The 20,888-nt window shown below is 43.6% G+C and overlaps 1 protein-coding gene across 12 annotated transcripts in view; it reads left to right on the forward strand.

Annotated features, from left to right (window-relative positions):
- The window catches only part of ZNF516 (zinc finger protein 516), a 164,425-nt gene that overhangs the window by 19,439 nt on the left and 124,098 nt on the right, over window positions 1–20,888 (forward strand). Inside the window, exon 1 of one of the 12 annotated variants that reach the window (XM_053246657.1) lies at window positions 3,375–3,390. The exons of 10 other annotated variants lie outside the window; for them this stretch is intronic. The gene's annotated coding sequence lies outside the window, so the exon portion shown is untranslated. Of the gene's footprint in view, window positions 1–3,374; window positions 3,391–7,000; window positions 7,018–20,888 lie in introns of those variants that run through there. One more of the 12 variants, XM_053246658.1, reaches the window with a different exon arrangement.

Genomic DNA, 20,888 nt, shown 5'->3' on the forward strand with positions numbered 1-20,888 from the left:
GATGAGCTTAGTACAAGAACAGAAAAAAATATATATTGGTTGGGTAGCTGCCAAATAACTTATTACCCAGTAGGTTTGTGCCAGTAATATTTTGTTCTGTGTGATTAATGTGTTGACTGCTTCTTAGCTATAAAGCAGTGGCTTGAATGTTATGTATCACTGGCTATCCTTATTTCTAGCCTGCCTTGGAGAATCGGTGTCAGAAACCTGACTGTCACAAATTCAGTGCAGCATAACCCCTGTTCACACATTATGTTCAACACTTGTACAATGAGTGTACAGTCAGTGTACATAGGTACAGTTTTGTACACAAGTACGGTTATTCAGACATATACAAGAACAGAAAAACACAAGTACAGCAGTATATTTCCTATTGATACCATGTATTTGAGGGCCCTGTACCCAGATTTGCTTTTACACTTGTACAACAGGGCTATAGATGTAGCAGATTTTATACTGTGTGTGTATGGCAATGTCTGCAAATAGGTTTTTTTAGGTTATTTTAACTGGGACCGTTCCCTGAATTGGGATCCTTCCCTGCCTTTTTTGAAAATGTACAATCTCTGAAGAGGTAGTAATCTAATGTATTACTTACACAGAGAAAGTAGATGTCTTAATAAAGTGTTCTTAAACATCTTGTCCAGCATATTGAGGAAGGGCTGAGCTTGGGGAATGTTTCTGCAAATGTATGGATAAGTACGATTTTTGTCATCCTTTCTCTCAGCTGCCTGTGCTGACCAAAAATACATCCCTGAGGGTCCCACAACCCTTGAGGACATATTTTCAAGAAGCAAGTGGCTACAAAGGGAAGGGGGATTGTTGAAAATCATCCTTCCTATCTATGCTCACAGAAAGATTCCATGTGTACAGCTCTTGCTCAGTATGTTTGGCACTGGCCCCAAGTCAGAATTTCCACTATACATTCGGAGGTTTCAATGTGCAGCTCTAGTACCATAAATTCAGGGACTCTCCTTTCCTCTTTTATAAACTGTACAGTATTTCATGTGCACAACAGAAAAATCTTCATGTCTGTTTGTAGCATTTCCTGTCATAGAAGTCTCTGTGCAGTTTGGCTCATGGCCTGTTGAGAGGTGCGAGGCTTTCTTGATACTCTGCTGCAGCTAGACAAAAATTAAATAAAAGAACATGGGAGCAAGTGGAAGAAGATGAGGCTATTCACCATTTTCTTCCTCCAAATTCTTTTCTTCTCACTCGAAAAGACAGCTCCATCTCCCTTTTCTCCCTACACTGACCCTCTTTTTGTTTTAATTGCTCATATGATATACAGTAGTCACGCTAAGAGTGCTTAATAACTTCAGTATTCAAGATTGTTTAAAAAGTTACTAGTTGAATGAACTTTAGAAATATAGCAAGAGTAGTTTTAGTGCTACGGAATTAAGTAGTCTTATGTATTGGATTGACATGTCTTGTGATTGCTTTCCATTTTATTTTGCTGGTCAGAGACTAAATAAATTGTGTTCTGAATCAACAGATACTTTATTGTGGTTTCAAAAATTCCTTATCTTAAAAAAACTCTGCTAGCCTTGCACTGAAATGATCACTTTCTTGATAGAATGTGAATTATTCTAAGTAGAATAATGATCATTTGGCATTTGTTTCCCCCTCCTGAACCCACAATACTGTATGTGACAATGTATTGTAGAACCGAAGAGCTGGCTGTTTAGTTAAAATCTATGCAAACAATGCAACCCTGTGATTTGTTTCCTGTGATTTTGTCTCCTTAATTCTGTTTCTGCTGTACTCTTCTTTTCCCCAGACCTCTGTTTTTTCCCATCCACCATTTCTAACACAACTGTTACCCACTGCCTCTCTTTAGCAATTCTGCCTTATGCTTCTTGACCTATATAGTTTCCATATTATCAGAGAGCTCTTCACATTCAGTTTTCCTACCCTCACAAAAACTCCAGTTGCTAAGCTATGTTTGAGGTAATCATCCTGGCCACACGTACAACATTCCTTTCCCTTATAGCAGTTGTACTGGGAACATTCTGTCAATGTTCATTCTCTGAGCACTTGAAATATTTGTGAACACTGGCTGACATGCAGCACAGCCTTATGAGGGTTAAGCACAAGCTCTACCCTCACAAGTAGCCAGTAAAGTAGCTGTGTCAGGCTTGGCTTGAAGCACTGCACAATTGGAAGGGTGTGCAGATTCGATTTCGTTTTATGTGATGATTCTCTCACATTTAGCAGGAGGATCGCAACTGGCCCTATCCAATCCCAGCACAGCATCCCTCCAGTGGCTGTTGCTGGTGTCTGCCTTATGTTTCTTTTAAGAAAGTGAGCCATTTGGGGAAAGGGAACCATCTTATTTGTTCATTATTCTATGTAAACCGCTTTGGAAATCTGTTGAGAAGCAGTATAATAATAGTAGTAGTACTAATTTCCCCTCCCAGTGAAAGCCCTTTTCTTTTGTCAGGAATATGTCCCTGAGGGTTGTGAAGCCCTCAGGGAGATATTGCTGACAGAGAAAAGGGCTTTTGTGAAGAGATGAGAGAAGCAAAAATCACCTTCCCCATCACCCATGCTGGGCTGCAAGCCAAGTCTTGCATGCAGCTAGTTTACTTGCAAGGACAGAGCTCTTGCTCTGCCCTCACAAGACTGCACTATATGTCAGTCATTTTGTGATAACTCATCAGCACAGGCAGTCAGTGTCAGAGGCCTCATTCCAAAAGCATAATATAATATAATATAATATAATATAATATAATATAATATAATATAATATAATATAATATAAATATTTATTTACTTATATTTCTGTATCATCTGATATATACATTTCTAGGCTGTATATTAGGTAATTAGATAACAGAACAGATATAAGTATAGAAACAGTTACAATTCACAAAACAAATAAAACAATCTCTCAGAAAGACATTAAATAGTTTAAAATTTTCAGTTAAAAGCCAGAGAAAACAAGTACATATAGAGGGTCTTCCTAAAATCACACAGAGAAGGAGAAGCGCTTATTTCAACAGGGAGCATATTCCAAAGCTCCGGGGCAGCCAGAGAAGGCCTGGTCCCAAGTCACCACTAAATGACCCGGTGGCAACCGTATCTGGACCACTCAGATCATCTTAATAGGTAACAGGGTTCGTGACAATATAGATGTTATCTTGTCACAGCTCTTTCAGCATGAGGCCTTGTCAGAGCCCTGTAATTATTATTTTTTCTTTTGCTTATTTAAAAATAAGTTTCATAAAGATTATGATTATTACTTACATTTTATATCCCACTCTTCCTCCAAGGAGCCCAGAGGAATCTACTACATACTTAAGTTTCTCCTCACAACAATTCTGTGAAGTAGGTTAGGCTGAGAGAGAAGTGACTGGAGAGTAACTTCAGCAAGTCACCCAGAGTCACCCAGTAAGTATTATGGCTGAATGGGGATTCGAACTTGGGTCTCCCTGGTCCTAGTCCAGCACTCTTAACCACTACACCATGCTGGTTCTTCCAGGGCTGTGGCATTAACTTTCCAATAGATCTTAAGATGCTTAGTTATTTCCTGTGATTTCATTTAAGATTTCAGGGGTTTATATATATGTTTAAGGCATGTTTGAATATGCCTAGATCAAAGTGGTAGTTTCAAAAAAGATCTGTATTATGTTCTTTTCACATTTAACCCCCCCCCCCACAATAATTTATATATTTTCCCCTAGTCTGTCAGCCATATGGCAAGCTTGTGCCCATATCCTGTGACTAGATCAGGGATTGCATTTAAACTGTAATTCAGTTCAGTGTTTCCAAATGTTCTAATGCATTATGATGATGCATTTAAAGTTGTGCAATGGATCTGTGGGTTTAACAGTTACCATGATGCTGCTTGAATGAGAAGCAGCATTTTATGCTTTTTCCAGTATAATTTTTGCAAAATACTTAAGGTTTGGCTACAGGAGTATGTCTGGAAACTTTATTCCAATGAGTCACGGTCAGAACATGGGCCTTATGAGAACACTAGCAAGAAATGAGTGCCTCCATTTATTGCTTGAAACAAGGGCTGTTTGGAAGGCAGATGTACCTTGAAGTAGCGGTTCCAAAAGTAGCAGAAATATTGTTTATATGTTATGTTGAGGTAGCCAGATGTAGTTAAATTGTACTTTTGTAATTTGGTCTTAAGCTGCAACAGGATCCGGGGTGCCTTTGTGTGATAATAACCTTTGACTGATAATAACCCAGGCCACAGCTTTGCCTGTTGTCACATATGGCAAAATTTTGTAATGAAATGTTGTACCCTGATCCAATAAGAGACAAGACACATGAGATGGGTTGAAATTAGAGCCATGCTTCATTAACAGCAGTGGATCTGCATTGAACTGGAATACAGGTATAACCCCGAATGGAGGCAGCCTCAGCTGACATCACCCTCCAGCTGCTGGACAAACTAACTGAGCTCAGAGGACAGGAGTGGTCACAAGGCTGCATTGTCCTCTTCACAGCTACACAGTTCACTGTGAGGGAGTTGCCAACCCCGAAGCCCCAAAGCTCTCAGTGGGTGAGGCAGACAACCCCCAAAGAGATTCCATTCCCCCTCCCCAAAAGCCCTGAGGGAGTCTTCCATGGAAATCCCTCTTTGCCATAATAGTGCCTCTGTTTGGACACCAGTATACTGAACACAAACCTCCAACAATGTGACCAGAATCACATTAAGGCGAGTCTCACAGTCAGTCAGACTTGCCAGAAGGGGGTTTGTGGGGAGATTGGACTTAGCCTGTTCTCCCTGCAGACGATCAAGCCGGCAGCCCTGGGTGGCCGGATCAGTCGCCCGCACGACGGCCGGCTCCATCATAGAGCCGGCGGGGGCTGCAGGGATCAGAGGCCGCGTGGCCCCTGGAAATTCCAGGATACAGGGCATCCTTGCAGCCTCCCAGGTTGGGGGGGTCTACTTGTGTGTTGCAAAAAGAGGAGATTAACAGAGTGCTCGCTTTGTTAACCTCGTCTTAGGAGAGAGGTATTTAGGGCGGTTAGCGGCTGCGAGCCACACGGCTCCCGTTGCAGCATAGAATCGTCCAGAAGTGGGCTAGGCTCCCTTAGCCTGCTTTTGGGTGATTGTGAGAATCACCTCATTATTTTAGAGTAGCCACCCTGAGTCACTCAATGGAACTAGCTGAAAAAATCACCATTAAGTGCTAATCAGGTGAAGATAAAATATCCCTACTTGAACTCAAATTGGCGACTGACTAATCCCAAATGAAACCTGGGGTGGGTGAGCGGATGCCGAGGAAACACAAACTGCTGCAGCTGAGATGAGGCAAGGGTATAAGGCGGCCATCTCTGCCCCAGCTGAATGGTTATGCAAAACACATGGCCTACATTTCTTGTCTCTCCTGGGAAAGGGAAATTCTGCCCACCCAACACCATGTGGGTGCCAAGTAACTGTGGAGTTTGCTAATGGAAGTGTGCAGAGTTCCCAACTTGAGGGTTCCACAACTTTGGACTTCCAGCTGTTTTTGGAGAAAAACCCTCATAATCACCAGCCACAGTGTCCAATAGCCAGGGATTATAGGAGTTGTAGTTCAGCATCTGCAAGAGCGCCAAAGTTGTTCAAGCCTGGTCTACAGTTTTGGCAAAAACCACACCCGTGCCTTGAGGTGTCATTGAGTGTCTACCCTTCTTCTGGACATTGAAGTTGGCTTATCACATAAAAAGCTGATATTATATAGAGTGTCTCCTTGCTAGGCAAGCTATGTTTATATATTTCACAACCTTTTGTTTCCCATTCAAAGCCCTTAGGAGACCCAAGATATAAAAAGAATTGGAGCTACGAAACGTTTATTTCATACGAAATTCATTGAGTTCAGAATCTCTGTATGAGTGGTAGCTTCTGTCCTGAGCCATAGACTTCGATGCCCGGATTGATTATAACACACTGTACAATCCAGAGAAGGTTAGCTGTAGCTAAGAGCAAGTTCTTAATCAGAGAGCTGCGTTTGGGCTGTACAACTTCAGTTTGCAGGCAAGGGTGATGATTTAATACTCCATACAAAACTGGATCAGTTCAAATGCCCATCTTGTTCAGTATTCTTTCTCCCAATGGGGGATAACTGCATGTTTCTTAGGAAGCTCACAATAGAGCATGGAAGTGATAGACTAGGGGTTTGCAGAACTGGTTTGATCCGAACTGGCCCAGTTCGACTGGTTCAAACTTTAACTGGACTGGACCAAAAAAAGGTGGCCGGTCCAGGTTTGAACTGGACTGGGCCTGGTCTGACATGGTTGAGGGCTATGCTTGTAAAGGGGAATTTGGTGGAGATTCTTCTTTACAAGCAAAGCGGTCGGGGAAACCTTAAAAAATGTTGCAATTGCAGCTAGGGATGGTGACAGAGGGGCACCTTACCAGCTTGTGCAGCAGGGTAGTGGCAGCAGCTCCTCTAAGCCCTACCAGTGCTCTCCCCCCCCCAGCAGTGCAATTCCAGCCTTGACACATGTTCCCCCCCCAATTCTGGCCTCGACACATGTTCAGTGGTCACGCACATGGCCTCAGTGCATCCACAAAGGCCCAAAAGAAGCAGTGGTGGGGCTCAGAGGAGCTACTGCTGCCACACAAGCTGGTAAGGTGCCCTCTCCCCCCCCCCCCGGCTGCACTTAGAACATTTTAAAAGGATTCTCCCACCCCTTATCTTGTAAATTGGAATTATCACTCACTGGATTCCCCTTTACAAGCATATCCCTCGGGTTGAACTGGTTCGACCCAGTTCAACAGAATGGACCAGACTGCTGGCCGCTTCAATTGAACTGGCTCACGTACTGGCAGTTGGGTTTGAATTTGGTTCAAATTAGAACCAAACTACCTGAGCCGGTTCCATGCACACCCTTATGATAACCTTCCCCTGTTTCTTTGCTCTGGTATCTTTTAATCTGAGACGCACCTGCCTTTGAACATGAAGCTTTTATAGCTAAGCACGATTAACTGACAATCTTCTGTGGGTGCTTTGTAATAGCACCTCAACATCCCCTCAGTGATGGATTTCTTACGGTTTTGGGATTATTAACTGTGTAGGCATGCTATTTTAACAGGAAGCCTCTTATGCTTGCTCTAAATACCTGCAGCAATGCAGTATTTTTTAAAAAATCTGCTGACTTCAAATGTGTTGCTCTTAGGATGCAAGTTTTAAGTTATTTTTGTGATAGTGAGAGGAAAATTAGAACTTGATTTGCATATGCCAATTTAGATAATATCGTTGATAGAGTTCTGAATTGTTCTGCAGATCATAGTCAGTAATTTGTGTTTCTTTGAATTCAGCTGCATGTTTCATGCATTTTTGCACCTGGCCCCTTGCAAAATTGTATGTACAGTAGCTATATCCATGGTTGATTAGCATCAGTCCCTTGCTGACATCTTAATTAATGGATATGCTAATATATTTATGAGAAAAGGAAGCATAAGTGCATGAGTGTATTTGCAGATACCTAGAAAAAGCTGTATAGATGGGATGCTGGATTCAGACTAGGTCTTTCTTCTGGATGAATTTTAATGCTGTGAGTTAATGTCATGATGCGTAATGCATAATTTACATTGTCATTAACAGGGATGTTAGGGAAATGTTTTCATGTCAGGTTAAGAAAACAGTGCATTTAATGTCAGCAACTCTGTAGTCAAATAATATTTAAATTGGTGTTGCTGAAGATGTCCAGGTCAGTGTTATAATACAATAAATCTATTATGTTATATCATAGACTTTTGGGGCAGCATAAACATCTAATAAATAAATATGTATCCACTTGCTTTATGGGATATGTTTAAAGGAAGTTGTATTATGAAAAGTGCATGCAAGGTTCAAATCATAAGCCTGGTCTGCAACTTTGAGTTGGAATTGTTTTCGAGGAGTTGAGTTGAATGTGGTGGAAAACAATATCAGTGACCAGCAAAACTCATAAGTGAGCATTGGCTCAATAACAAAAAATTCAACATGATTGCCTTTGGATTGATAGGTTCATTCTAGGAATAAAAATGGTATTGGTAAAAACAATTTTTTTTACCATCAGTTTGGTTTATCAGCAATTGTAATGAGTAGGAGTTATAGGCAAAGCTGGATATGTTGTGTGAGTGCACATCTGCATCATCTGCTCTTAATTTTGCAGGGAGACAGCAACTGGCACTATCCACCCCCAGCACAGCATTCCTCCAGTGGCTGCTGCTGGTGTCTATCTTATGTTTCTTTTTTGAATTGTTGGCCCTTTGGGGACAGGGAGCCATTTTATTTATTTTATATCTATGTAAAACACTTTGGAAACTTTTGTTGAAAAGCGGTATATAAATATTCATCATATCTGGAATGTGATGTTGTAGAATTAAATATACTGAATGTTTAGTTTCAATATTTAAGAATGTAGATCTCTATATTGTATTTTCATGGAGAAAACATCTAGGCAATCTCTTCCCAGAAAAGACTGAGGGATAGATATGTGGAGAGAAGTGTCTGGGCTACTGGGCTTCACAAAATTCTAAGCTTCCTCTGTTCCCAAGTCCTTCTCTTGGTTTTTATCTCTTTCAGTCAAAATTAATGATGTACAGACATACCTTGTTATATGCACAACTGCTATTCGCGGTTTCACATATCTATGAGTGTAAAGCAGACACCCAACCTCCTTATCCATGGATATGAAAAGGTTAAAACCCATATATCTCTGGTTCCAAGAAGGCTGGAAATGACCAAAGAGCTCATTCCCATCTGTCATTTTGTCCACAGGGGCCATTTTGTGGGTAATTTAATCAAGAAAATTTTAAAAATGGAAGAAAATATGTGAATTTTTGGGACTATTTGAGACTTTGGGGGGGGGCATTGTGGACACCAGGAGACCTGCAGAGCATGCTTAGGGCACTTTATTTTGCCCATTTTTGCATTTTGGGGGCAATGATGTGATCTGCAGGAACAGAACCTGTGCAGATAATGAAGTCCACCTGTAATTAATCTCATAAAGATGATTTGTTTTTAAGTGGGTTATTAATAGTTTTTTTAAGAGTCCTTTTGTTTTTATTTTATTAACCTTGGACTATTCTTGGGAAAGGCAGGGTATAAATTTAGATAATACATGAATAAATATATTTATACTCTTGATTTTAAAGCCAGAATGTTTGTTTCAGAATAATATCCTTTTATTGTGAAATGTTGGGTGTGTATGGCCGCATTCGGCCATAACGCCAAACCAGAGGTAAACATGCCTGAGTTGGTGATTGTCTGAATGCGTGAAGTCATGGTCTCTTCACCTAACTGTGGCTCTGTTTTATCTTCCAAATGTGAATTTGAACTCTTGGTTGGTAGTGAGTTTCGCTGCTGAAACCTGAGGTTTGAAGGCCATTGTGTCATCTGAATTCTGCTGCTGCTATAACCTGGGTTTTGCACGCAAGCCCCTCCCACAACCTCTTGCTCTGTGTTGATGTGCTACTGAACCATAGTCCAAGGCAGGGATTCTCAACCAGTGTCCTCTTAATTTTTTTCCATCTGTGTGTGGAATGAGTTTTGTTCTGGGCTGCAGCATCAAGGCAGTGTATGTGCATGTGCATTCAGAGTGTAATGACCTGCCTTGGCCAGCTGTCCAGAAGCTGCAAAAACCATTCTTTTTGGTGGGGAAAGGTGAGCTGACAGACAGTAATGGAAAGTCAGACGTAGCCAGTAGTCAACACCAGAGGACCGACTATCGGAGAGTCACAAACGTTGCCAGAGGTCTAAGCCGGGAAGTCCACAGGATTGGGGTAAAACGAAACAGAGTCAGACAAGAATACACGGGTCAAGGTTGCTCACAGTAGGGCTGGTCACTTTGGACATTGTTTCCAGCATAGACTCAGCTTCCGGGCTATTCTAAATAGGCAGAGTGCTGAGAGCCCCGCCCATCACTGCAGCTGGGTCTTATCAAGGAGATACGGCCAGGCCAGAGCTGGGACACCTGTTCCTTCTGGCCAGCCGCTCTGATCTACGGTGTTCCTCCCTCTGAGCCTGTACTCTGGCCAAACGTCGCTGTCAGGGATCTGGGGCAGGCACCTCACCTTCAGTGGCCTTGGAAGCTTCATCAGGAGGAGGGAGGGAAGGAAGCAGAGGGGCCTGCAAGCCTGTCAGCTCTGGCTCTGTTGAGACGGCCGGAGTTTCAGCCTGCTCTCTCTGCTCTGGGTCTTCATCTGAAGAATCTTCCACAGCCCCCATGGGAGTCATCACACTTCCTGATTAAACCTGAGCAGGATCTATAATTAATTGAGCGGACATCAAAAACCATGTGAGTACATGCGCGTGTGCAGGCCTTAGAGAGGACACTGTTCTCAACATTGGGTCCCCAGTCAGGGTGGATTTGATTTAAATCAAACTGATTTAAATCACGATTTAAATCACTAGCAGGGTGGATAAAATTAAAAAAAATCCGATTTAAATCAAAAAAATCTGATTTTTTAAATTTAAATCGGATTTTTTTTAATTTAAATCAGATTTTTTTTATTTTTATCCACCCTGCTAGTGATTTAAATCATGATTTAAATTGTGATTTAAATCGTGATTTAAATCAGTTTGGTTTAAATCAAATCCACCCTGCCAGATGTTATTGGATTTCAGCTCCCATAATCCCAAACCAAAGGCCACTTGGGCCAGGGATTATGGGAGTTGAAATCCAATAACATCTGGGGACCCAAAGTTGAGAATCCCTGGTCAAAGGGATCACTCTGATGTGCCAATGAACCCTTGGGTTGTAAAAACTAAAGAGGCCTTGACCAGTGGATGTGTGAGGCAACACAAATAATCAGTCTAAGGATCTTTTTGTAGTTTTTCTTAGGGAAACAAGTCTCAGAAATTGCAATGAATGTTGGGTCCTCGTAAGGAAAGACTAATTTTGTAACCTATCCACAAAGCAAGGGAGAAGGGAAGAGGTGAAGGCAAAAAAATCATTTTTATTTATAAGCACTAGCTGTCAAAACAACCCTTGTTTTCCTTTCCTGGCCCTTTGGCCATCAAGTTTTTTCTTAACTCTTCAAAGTGGGGATTTAAGAGGTTAGGGAAGATGGGTGGTGTCACAACCAGGTTACATCCACTTGGTTAATTTTGGATCCCACTCAGTAGGGCTCCATTATGAAAGAATGTGTATACTCACTGCCCTGATACTGATGCCCAGAGCAAACTCATTCTGCGCATGTATGGGAAAAAGTAGAGGGAACATGTCACTTGCAGTCTATTTTTAACCAGTAAAAGTGGGAAGAGAGGAGCCCAGTCCTCTCTTTCAGGGAAAGGGAGGAAGGGCCCCCTTCAAGGCCCTTCCTCCCCAACTGGGGAAGACACTTTGTCTTTCCCCATGGAGAATTAAAAGAGGATACCCACAAGGGGAACGCAGGGATCCTTGCAGCCAGAAGTGACAAGCCATTTTTCGGATGTTTAAGCCCAACACGACAAGCAGATTCCTCCTAGGGAGAGTCCACTTTCTGGTTGTAGGTTCCCATCAAATGGTGGGGTATGGATTAGCACTGCAATTGCTACCAACTAGATTCCCCATGACAGCCCTTTTAAATACAGAGATCGCAAACTACATGCAGAAATTCCCGCTTCTCTTTGAGTTCGGATGCATAAAATGCAGGTCACTTCTCCTGACCAAAGGTGGCGGTCACATGGCTTCACCAGGCTCCACCTTTCTGGGCAGGAAAAAGTTCCCAGAAACACCATCTGCCATTAATTTCCATGAGATCCACCCTAGGATACAGGAGCAGCTGTGCGGAAATGACACGGCATCACTTCTCCCGGTGGACCATCCCTTCTCCCACCCACACAGCCAACAACCCACCACCCCTTCACCCCAATTCCTCAGTTGCTGTTAAGTGTTCCTCCCCCAAGACCCAATTACAATCTGGAAGTATCTCTAGTCTTCCTGAGGTAATTGTGCTTGTGCATATATTTTGAGTTCTTGCAGTGTCAGTGGTGCAGGTGGTGTGAGGAAAGGGTTAAAATGTCTTCGCTCTGCTGAAGGTGGGTAATCAACGCTGAAAAGGCATGGTTGCCTTGAGCACAACCCTTTTTAACATTGCAGCCAGTGGCTGTCTCTTACACAAAAGAATTTTTAGAGTTAAAATTGTCATTTCAAGATGATTATGGAAGAGTATTGGTGGTAGTAATTAAGGTTGGCGATTCAAAGTATATAGCAGTGGGCATATATGCCTCTATTGAGGCAAAAGTAGAATTTTGTTGAAATTTGGAAAAACAAACAACAGAAATAGATAGGCATCAGACTATATTAATGGGACTTTTTTGGCACTTCTTTTTGTAATGTAGGCTGTAGGGATGTAACAGATTTGAGGAAAAACTGTGGGGAAATTACCAAGATGATTGAGCACTATGGTTTATATGATATTTGGTAAATCATACAGATGCGAGGGAGTAGACCTTTTATTTCTTATTTTTATTTTTTAGATAGACATAATTCGTATATGAGAATAGAAGATATGGGCCAATGTAGATGCGTTGATAATAATTAACGTTACATGAACTACGGGGGAGAGAATGTTTAACCTCTAGGCAAGATCTTGATTATTGATAATAACACTTGTTCCAAGGATGAGATGGAAGTCCTTATAGTGTGTGTTTGTGAGTGTTTGTATTATTTGTGTTTGTCTTTGATGTTGTCTTAATTCAATAAAAAGTATGTGTAAAAAACAAACAAAACAAAAAACAACAACATTGCAGCCAGTGGCTGACGCTTTATTGATGTGCTGATGCCTTTCCCACAGTCTGGCAATGCAAGTGGCATGGAGCTTGCTGGGATGCAGCCTGGGTGGACTAAGAAAAGGAGGCCTTCCTCTGCCCAGAAGCTGGCGGTTGCCAAACCCATGATTCCAGTGTCACAGATTAACCACAGCTTTGTCTACCTGAAGTTCGATGCTATTTTTGAAGGGAGCCTATGTGTGAGTGTAAACCTTGCTAGAATTTATGAGAAGATAGTAAATGAAGCTAAGGGAACCCAATGCAGGAAGAACAATTGCAGATATATTTTTGAAAATGTTGTTGGTAGTATGAATTCAAAGAAGTATAAGTTAAATTCACTCTACTTTTCAGTTCTCATGCTTTCTAATTCATATACCTATATAAGTAAATAATAATGGCAGTTGGACAACTGACTTATGACTAAACTAAGTTTCTTGGAAAATTGCCACAATGCAAGTACATCATTTTCATATAACTGAACTATGCAAACTAGCAATACTTCTTTGATCATCACCTGTTTCCCATATATCCTTTGTTGCTGAACAAGGTGTCTTTCCCTGTTCTAAGAAATGGGTCAAAGGCTTTGCTGAAATATGGCAAGAAAGATTGAGTCATGTTTTATAAATCTTCTGTGGACTCTGCCTTGATCTTTTGTATTATGCCATGCTTCCTGTGTTGTGACGGCTCGAGAGATTGCAAGAGCCACTGCACCTGAATTTGGGCAAGATTTCTATCTCTTCCAAGTTGCTGGTGTCAGCTCTTCTTTCATTCTCCTCTTCTAGGGGAGCTGAAAAGAGTGCCAATTGGTTTTAAGTCAGTCTCTTCTTAGTGAAACACCAGCCAAAAAGACATCTGCCCTGTTATCCGGTTGCAAGGATGTCTGGCAAAAAAAAAAGAGGGGGGGAAAAGGAAAAAAAAAGGAAAAAAGTAGTAGTAAGGTGATGGGGAATGTGGCTGGAATAAACATAACTTTGAGGCTATTCACATGTGCAGAGGAAACTGGGCTAAAGGAGCCCAGCCTGCTTTCCTCCGCATGTGTGAACCACCAGGAATTGTGCGGCTCCTGGCGGCTGGCCTAACTGCCCCCCCATTAAACGATGTTAGTGGAGCAAGCACTCTGCTAACCCTATTTTGGCAATCACTGCGGCATGGCTCTATGCCATGGTGACTCGTGAGTAGACCCCCAACCAGGAGGCCACCACAAGCATCTTGGCCTCAGGGGTCTCCCCAGAATGCCCCGTGCACTTGCGCTGGGCATCCCGTGACTTCTGGAGGCCGGGTGGTCCCTGATCCCCGCCACCCCTACTGCCTCTGTGATGGAGCCAGTAGTTGTGTTGATGGCCAATCAGGCTGCCCAGGGTGAGCTCCCTGCTCATCTGAGGGGATAAGCCCACTCTTCCCACAGAGCCCAGTTAGGCTCTACACACAGATTGTAGATAGTGTGTAGAGCCTCTTTATGTTTTTAACCCACTTGTGGGAGTGATAAATGTTTTTTAATTTATGGGAGTATTTCCAACACTCATCATATAGAAAGCTGCTTTTTAGTCGAAGATACAGTGAGGGAAATAAGTATTTGATCCCCTGCTGATTTTGTCCGTTTGCCCTCTGACACAGAAATGACCAGGCTATAATTGGAATGGTAGGTTTATTGTAGCTGTGAGAGACAGAATAACAGCAAACAAACCCTCAAAAGCCCAGTGCCCAAAAGTCAGCGATGGATTTGCATTGTAGTGAGGGAAATAAGTATTCAATCCCTTCACAAAAGATGTCTTAGTACTTGGTGGCAAAACCCTTGTTGGCAATCACAGAGGTCAGACGTTTCTTGTAGTTGGCCACCAGGTTTGCACACAACCCAGGAGGGATGTTGTCCCACTCCTCTTTGCAGATCCTCTCCAAGTCAGAAAGGTTTCGAGGCTGATGTTTGGCAACCCGAACCTTCAGCTCCCTCCACAGATTTTCTATGGGATTAAGGTCTGGAGACTGGCTGGGCCACTCCAGGACCTTCATGTGCTTCTTCTTGAGCCACTCCTTTGTTGCCTTGGCTGTGTGTTTTGGATCATTGCCATGCTGGAATACCATCCACGACCCATTCTCAATGCCCTGGCTGAGGGAAGGAGGTGCTCACCCAAGATCTGACGGTACATCTTCCTGTCCATTGTCCCTTCGATGCGGTGAAGATGTCCTGTCCCCTTAGCAGAAAAACACCCCCAAAGCATAATGTGTCCACCTCCATGTTTGACAGCGGGGATGGTGTTCTTGGGCTCCTAGGCAGCATTCCTCCTCCTCCACACACGGCGAGTTGAGTTGATGCCAAAGAGCTCGATTTTGGTCTCATCTGACCACAACACTTTCGCCCAGTTCTCCTCTGGATCATTCAGATGTGCATTGGCAAACTGCAGACAGGCCTGTACATGTGCTGCCTTGAGCAGGGGGACCTTGCGGGCACTGCAAGATTTCAGTCCTTCACGGCGTAGTGTGTTACCAATTGTTTTCTTGATGACTATGGTTCCAGCTGCCCTGAGATCATTGACAAGTTCCCCTCGTGTAGTTCTGGACTGCTTTGTCACTGTTCTCATGATCATTGCAACTCCATGAGGTGAGATCTTGCATGGAGCCCCAGACCGAGGGAGATTGACAGTTATTTTGTGTTTCTTCCATTTGCGAGTTATCGTGCCACCTGTAGTCACCTTCTCACCAAGCTGCTTGGCGATAGTCTTGTAGCCCAGTCCAGCCTTGTGCAGGTCTACAACCTTGTCCCTGACATCCTTCGACAGCTCTTTGGTCTTGGGCATGGTGGTGAGTTTGGAAGCTGAGTGATTGCTTGCTTCTATGGACAGGTGTCTTTTATACAGGTACTGTAACAAGCTGGGATTAGGAGCACTCCCTTACAGAGGGTGTTCCTCATCTCAGCTCGTTACCTGCATATAGTGAAAAGACACCTGGGAGCCTGAAATCTTGCTGGTTGATAGGGGATCGAATACTTATTTCCCTCACTACAATGCAAATCCATCGCTGACTTTTGGGCACTGGGCTTTTGAGGGTTTGTTTGTTGTTATTCTGTCTCTCACAGCTACAATAAACCTACCATTCCAATTATAGCCTGGTCATTTCTGTGTCAGAGGGCAAACGGACAAAATCAGCAGGGGATCAAATACTTATTTCCCTCACTGTAAAAGAAAGGATGACAAATCATTGTGGAGGAAAGTGAAAAAGAGAAGACGCCAGGATTTGAATTTAAAATTGGCCACAACTTTATTGAACAAACAAAACACTAATAAGGCTTCACTTAGGACCAGGGTCACATGGACTACCCTAAACTATGTCTCTACAGAGTAGTCTGCCTACAGTCTGAGGAAACATATAGGCCCAAGAGACCAACTCCCCCGCACAGGGAAGCAAAGTGCATGTTGTCCACCCAGTGTCCAGTTCTGCTGCATGTGACTCCACCCAGCGCAGACTGGAGTTCCACTGAAGAGCCACTCAGCTCTGAGAGTGGTCCACCATATTTCAGAATAATCTTGGGACCCCTTACATGTTCTTTAACTTTGTTAACTTTTCCATACCACACTGGCCCACCTCCAAACGTCGTGGCAAAGAAAAAAGTCCTAAGTCAATTAAAATAATTATATGTTGCCTCCTGGGAAGGAAAATGCTCAAGGGTCAGGAAAGGGGAGAAAAACACCTGCTCAGCAGCCAGTTGGAAAAGGCATGAAAATTTCCTTTCTGGTGTGTATAAAGAATGATCAGCCATAGCCTAGGATGCCCCCAAAACTTAAGGAATGGGTGTGAGGGATTCACTGCCTGCTTACCCCAGATTTAGGTGGAAACTGGCCTTATTTAGGCCTAGTTTTCACTGCTTGCTGTAGTCCTGGAAGAGCTAAGAACCAGTTTACTATTCTTCTGAGACCTCACATCCCGCAGAGCAGCCAGCAGGCCAAAAGGAAGGCATGCGACTCCACTCCTTCTCCACTCCCACAACCAACCTGCCACCCCTGCGAAAAAGGGGTTGGTTGTGGGAAGAGAGAGAACCTGTCTGCTTTCCAGTTTGTAATAAAGGAAGAAGAGGAGAAGAACCCTCTGCTTTCCAGATTTATGTTAATGGAAGCATTTATGACTGCCCTTTAAAAATATTGTTCTCTATGCAACTTAATAAAAGGCAGACTCCAGACTAAGTTGGTTGTGCCTAAGTGCCACTGAATTTAATGGGGCTTAAGTTCAGCTAGTCATGACTAACTTGTTTCATTTATTTCAGTGATGCTTAGTCTGGATCCTGTCCAAAGGCTTAAAACAGGGTGGGTTAATTGACTGTGTTAAGCATGCTGATGCTTACTTTGGGCTGAGCCTTCGCAGCCTCCCGATTATGGAAGTGCCTGACATCATGGATAGAGCATTCCTCCCTTCAGGTGAACGCTGCTGTAACCACGAGTGGTGTGTAGCTAGGGGTGAGCGATGGACCAGGCTGGGACTTCTGGCCCCGCTTTCGATTCTTGTGCTTACATACAGTGTCTTTAAAATAGTGTCTGACTAGGGCTACAAATGGCTACACATGTTAATTACATTAGTACATTAAAAAGCAAAACAGAAGCAGTAATTTTAAAAAATGAAAATTACAGTTGCTGATGCCCATGTAAAAGATAAACTGCCTGCTCTGTAAGCATTGGAATGGCAAAACAGAATACTCAGTGTTCAAATAGTTATGGAATTAATTTAGCCTCCCAAGTATGTCTACAAAAGTTATAAGCCCACAAAACATTTTACTAGCTGGCCTGTGCACTCATACCCATGTTAGTCATTTGTGGTACACTGAAAGACTGAAAGAAGGAGAGAGAGAACAAGTTTCTCTTTTACAATCTAAAAAAGCTTTCCCTGCCTGGTTTCTTGAAGAAAATTCTTACTTGCCACAGGTGACCAGACAAGTGACTATTTACATTACAGAGATAAAGGCTATTCACATGGGCATGTGTGAATAGCGGGGAGGGTGAGGGGGGAAGGCACGGTCCAGCTTACCTTCTCCTCAGACGATTGTCGGTGATGTCTTTGGTGCGCCACCACACTCCCACACAATTTGCACTATATGGAGGATTGTACCAGGTGTGAGTTTGTTTTTTTAATGTGAGGAATTGATTCTGGAACTGCTGTACTGACTTCTAGTATTGATCTTCATATTCAGTAATTGGAGGCTTCTGGCCCAGATATCTGTCCTTCCAACTGTTTGGAAATAACTACGTGCTTTATAGTGAAACAGCAAGGAGTACTTACAAAGGCACTTTGCCTTCTCTTGTTGACTGTCAGGGTATATTCACACAAAACCATGAAAAACTATAACTGATGGGGTCAGATTGAGCCAACTGCTGTTCATACTGGTGAGCATTGCAGGAATGATATATACAATATCCTCCAAGCATGTCATTGCGCTGTTCCCTGTAGCTGAAAGATATCCAGATTGGTTCTAGGTAGGGTAGAAGGCAGCAAGCCAGGATTGTGTCAACTTGTAGTTACTGAAGCATCAGCAGAATGCAGCTGCAGCTGCAATAGTGATGCACTCAGAGAGCATTCTGTAAGTTTAGCTGCCGCCTGGGTCACTTTATGTAGGTGCAATCACATTTTAATTGGAAGGTGTGCATGTAGTGCATGTGGAAATACCTGTGCAGGGTCCATCCCCCCCATTTGGAAGTGTGTTTTAAAAGGAAGCAATCATCAGCACAGTTGCTATTGTTTAAGCTTTAAAGTGCAGAAGGGAAAGGACTGAACCTCAGCGGCATGACACATGCTTTGGATGCAGAAAGTTCATTGTTTAAATGTTGTATTTGTGTGAGTCATGGATGAAAAGTGTAATCTTGAATCCCGTGGAAGTAAAAAGTTCTCCTGGATGTTAATGGCTCTGGATTGTATCCTGAATGCAGCATTTTTAATATGGTGACATTTGTTAGGTTGGCTTTGACCAGGATGTACCAAGCCATTAATTAGTGGTTTAGGAGTAGCTAATTCTGCTTAGAATTGGGCTGCTGTTTTAACATGTATAATGCATATGTGAGGCTGGTGGTATGGCCACCTGAGTTCTAAGTCTGCTAGATCTCCCCCAGCCACTGCTACAGTTCACACTGGAACCCAGTGGGTGCTGAAGAACCCTATGAGGGATCCAACACACCTGCAGCAGGGAGGTAAGGGTCTGGGCAGGCAAGGGAGGGGCTAGTTGAATTATCCTTTAGGCCTCCAGCTGGAGAGTTCCTGACACCCATTAGGGTAGTCGAATGGGGACTGAGGGAGGCCATGAGAAGAGTATGGGCTATATTTCTCTGGGTCTTTGCCCAAAACACAGGCTGGTATGTCTCAGTGTAAGCAGCAGGGCCAGAATACAGGAGAGCTGGTCTTGTGGTAGCAAGCATGACTAATTCCCTTAGCTAAGTAGGGTCCACCCTGGTTGCATATGAATGGGAGACTTGGGGGCTATTCACACGATTGTAGAAAATCGGGCTAGCCTCCACTAGCCCGATTTTCTACGATCATGAGAACCACCAGGCTCGGCTGCGAGCCCGGTGGTTCTTGAGCAGGTAACCCGCTCAAGCAGCCCGCCCCTTAAACCGGGTTTGCGGAGCAAGCACTCTGCAAACCCAGTTTTTAAAATTGTGAATAGCTGTGGTGTGGCTCTGCGCCGTGGTTACTCAGGAGAGGAGAGCTGGTCTTGTGGTAGCAAGCATGACTTGTCCCCTTAGCTAAGCAGGGTCTGCCCTGGTTGCATATGAAAGGGAGACTAGAAGTGTGAGCACTGTAAGATATTCCCCTCAGGGGATGGAGCCGCTCTGGGAAGAGCAGAAGGTTCCAAGTTCCCTCCCTGGCTCCTCCAAGATAGGGCTGAGAGAGATTCCTGCCTGCAACCTTGGAGAAGCTGCTGCTAGTCTGTGAAGACAATACTGAACTCGATAGACCAATGGTCTGACTCAGTATATGGTGGCTTCCTATGTTCCTTCCTATGAGTAGACCCCCAGCAGGAGGCTGACGGCTTGGGGGTCTCCCCAGTATTCCCTGTGCGCTCGTGCAGGGCATACTGGTGCTTCTGGGGGCCGCATGGCTCCCGAACTCCCCAGCCCCCGCCGGCTCCATCACAGATCTGGCAATTGTGTGGGTGGCCAATGTGGCCGCCCAGGGCTCCCGCCCTGATCATCTGCGGGGAGAGCGGGCTTAGCCCACTCTCCCCACTGAGCTTCCCAAACCGGGTCTCACTGATTGTGAGACCTAGCTCTTGATGTGTGAGCACTGTGATATTCCCCTTAGGGGGTGGAGCTGCTCTGGGAAGAGCATCTAGATTCCAAATTCCCTCCCTGGTCTCACCAAGATAGGGCCGAGAGAGACTCCTGCCTGCAACCCTGGAGAAGCTGCTGCCAGTCTGTGTAGACAGTACTGAGCTAGAAGGCCCTATGGTCTGACTCAGTATATGGCAGCTTCTTATGTTCCTAATAGCTGAACAGGGAAGAGAGGGACGTGCCTGCCCTACCCCTACAGGCAAGCAAAGGCAATGGAGGCTGGATAGTGCCAGGAATCCGGACAGATGAAGCCAACAAGGACTTCAATATGTGGAGCTGGCTCTACCTCTTCTGTGTCAACACCAAAGTATAACAAACCACAACCCTATGATATAAAATTGCCCTCATGGGCAATTCTGACAGTATAGAAATGGATATAGTTTTTTAATTTCATTTTAGATTCTTATTTAGTCTTTTATTGTTAAAGCAACAATGATTGATAGCCTTGGAATTAGATGATTATGCAGCAATGGGCGACACCAGAGTGTCAAGCTTTAAGGCTCTTTTATGTAATCCTTAGTCCTGAGCATTTAATTCTTTCAATATCATTGACTTTTTTCAGGTCTAGGAACAAACAAAAACATGGGCCAGAATCAAGTTGTGGAAAAATTCTACAACAAATGCCATTTTAATCTAATTAGTGTCTCAATCAAATAAACATACGCATCACTGGGCTGCAACCTGAGCTGTGTGACACTTGTACGGTCTTTTCACTTTACAAATTGAACGTCATCAAGAATGGTGTACATCATAAAAACATAATAATGACCTTGCTGGATAAGGCTAAGGTACATCCTCGTCCACCATTCCGTTTCCAACAGCAACCAACCAGATTTCTCTGGGCACCAATCCTTGTTGGGGATCTCCAACTTGGATTCAGAGGTACAGTATTCTGCTTCTG

The sequence above is a fragment of the Hemicordylus capensis genome, chromosome 4 (genome assembly GCF_027244095.1).
Source record: "Hemicordylus capensis ecotype Gifberg chromosome 4, rHemCap1.1.pri, whole genome shotgun sequence".
Classification (NCBI taxonomy): Eukaryota; Metazoa; Chordata; class Lepidosauria; order Squamata; family Cordylidae; genus Hemicordylus; species Hemicordylus capensis.